The sequence below is a fragment of the Leptonychotes weddellii genome, chromosome 10 (assembly GCF_054177405.1).
Source record: "Leptonychotes weddellii isolate Sample4059 chromosome 10, ASM5417740v2, whole genome shotgun sequence".
Taxonomy (NCBI): domain Eukaryota; kingdom Metazoa; phylum Chordata; class Mammalia; order Carnivora; family Phocidae; genus Leptonychotes; species Leptonychotes weddellii.
Genome location: NC_138378.1, coordinates 71,880,311 through 71,882,998, shown reverse-complemented (window position 1 = coordinate 71,882,998; position 2,688 = coordinate 71,880,311). Strand labels below are relative to the sequence as shown.

The following is a 2,688-nucleotide window of genomic DNA, read 5'->3' as shown; positions in this document are numbered from 1 at the left end:
TCCTATCAAAATTCTAATGGCATTTTTCGCAGAACTAGGACAAATAATTCTAAAATTTGTATGAAACCACAAAAGATCCAAGCAGCCAAAGCCGTTTTGTTCTTGAGAAAGAACAAAGCTGGAGGTATCCTGCTGACTTCAAACTATATTACAAAGCTATAAAAACAGCCACACAGATCAATGGAACAGAACTGAGAGCCCAGAAATAAACCCGTGAATATATAGACAATTAATTTACAATAAAGGAACCAAGAATACACAATGGAAACAAGATAGTCTTTTCAATAAAAGGTGCTGGGAAAACTGGACAGTCACATGCAATCGAATGAAACTAGACCACTATCTTACACTATACACAAAAATGAACTCAAAAAGGATAAAAGACTTAAATGTAAGACTTGAAAACATAAAGTTCCTAAAAGAAAACATAGATGGTAAGCTCCTTGACATCAGTCTTAGGATATTTCTGTGGATCTGACCCCAAAGGCGAAGGAGAACAAGCAAAAATAAATAAATGGGACTACATTACACTAAAAAGCTTCTGCACAGTAAAGAGAATCATCATCAAAACAAAAAGGCAACCTCCTGCATGGGATAAGATATTGGCAAATTACATATCTAATAAGGGGTTAATATCCAAAATATATAAAGAACTCATACAACTTAACAAAAAATGAACAACCCAATTAAAAAATGGGCAGAGGATCTATATGGACATTTTGGAGGCGATCACTCTGTAATACCAATTTTACCTCAATAAAAGAAAAAAGAAAAAACAATTCACCTTTTCAGAACGTGACCTCAAAAGAAAATCAAACAACAACAACTAACCCCCCAACCCTCATGACATCGTAAATGAAAAGAGAATTTTATTGTATATAAATTATTCCTTAATGTGAAAAATAAAAAAAAAAATCCAAGACAGGTGGATTATAATTACCTTTCCCTTTTAAAAAAGGCATTTCTATTTTCTGATTGTAAAAGGACAATTGGCACCTTTTGCTTCGTTGCATCTGAGAGAGCAAGATGGGTCACCAGCAGCTCTCCTGGAGCCATCAGAGGAAATTTGGCCAGGGTCCTTGTTCTTGCTGCGTCTGCTCAAACACACACCATCTGATCCGGAAATACAGCCTCAGTATCCGTCGCCAGGGTTTCCATCAGTACGCAAAGGATATAGGCTTCATTAAGTTGGATTAAATGAACTTCCTTGAATGGGTCATCCAAGATACCTACCCTAACTGCAGATATCCAAGATACCTACTTTAATGCCAACTCATTGTACATAAAATAAAAATACTCCAATTATGAGTGCTTGAATGTGAAAAAAAAAAAAGGTCCATAGGCAAATTGTAGACATTTGGGGAAAATGTACAAAGAATGTACATTCCATCACTTGCAGAAAATATTTCCTGCTATCATCTTTGTAGACCCACAAACTGGGACCATGCTGTACACATTTGCTTTCTGAAATACACATTTTGCTTTCTGAACCATATTAAGCACATTTTTCCATGTCATTAAATAACTTTCAAAACCATGAAAAAAATGCCCTCAGATCTGAGATCCAATCTGACTTAAACATTACCCACATGCTATCTTGTCTCTTTGAGTCACTTGTCCCTTTTTTCCTTTCAGGGTTATCAGAAAAATCATAGTACTATCAAAATGGGAAGGTCTTTATTGCTCCTTACAGCAATGTGACCATAATGTGTTTTAGATAGTCTAGTGACACAACATTAAGCTCTGTCATCAGCCTACAAAAGCTGACTCATTTGCAAAAATACAATAAGATGAAGCATTGCCGTGGCATATGGCTTTTACCCCAGTTAGATAAATCATTAACTCAGGCACTCTGTGGTACGGGATATTTGACTAACCTTGTAAACCAAGCCAGGGAGCAAAAGTAGAGTCTGTGGCAGCCTTCTCCTCTGAAGGAACAAAGGAAGAAAAATAATTTAGTAAGGAGTTCCAAGCACCACGTGCCCCAGTCCAGCTGTTGGTTCTTCCACTAAACATGTCTTCCATCTGATCTGTAAGGGGAAAAACATCTTTAGGAAAGGATTTTAAATGATGGTAAAGAAAAGCCCAACCCAAATATCCCTTTTTCCTCTTCAATTAACTAGGGAGAAGCTTTTGGGGGGAGTTGAGTGGGCTGTTGATTTACCTACTACACAGTGTCAAAAAATGATCTAAGGAAAGTCTAAATGTTTTATCTTTTCTAAAAATGAACTTTCCCTTTTCATGGCCGGCAGCAATCTCTGGGTCAACGTGTGGGTGCTTGGGCAGCTGCAGTGAATGATATGGATCATTTGGTGATGTGAGCTCCCTCAGTCAGAAGGGGGCGAGCAGAAACAGTTCCCGAGGATTTTGATTAAGTCAGGTGTCTGGTATTCACATCCCATTTGAGGCAGCCAGATTCACCTACCCGAAGGGAGCCAAGGTGAAACTGCCCGAAAACTTAAGAGCAGCTCTCCACAGCTCAACATATTAAGCTCTAACTCTTCAAGGTTGGTCCAGATGAGTGCTTCAGTTAAAGCAAATGGTGTGTTTTGGTTATTGTTGGGGGAGTGCAAAGGCAGACCCAGTAGACTGCAAGAGTTCGGGTAGCAAGGGCAGCGACAGTTTTGTTTAGCTTCGCTGTAAAAAGTCTATTGTTCTTGAAGGAGGACCCCATGAGAAGAAAGCAAA

The 2,688-nt window shown here is 38.5% G+C and overlaps 1 pseudogene; it reads left to right on the top strand.

The window, feature by feature from the left end:
- Positions 1-1,011: 1,011 nt before the first annotated feature.
- On the top strand, positions 1,012-1,265 carry LOC115937451 (small ribosomal subunit protein uS14 pseudogene; annotated as a pseudogene).
- The last annotated feature ends 1,423 nt before the right edge of the window (positions 1,266-2,688 follow it).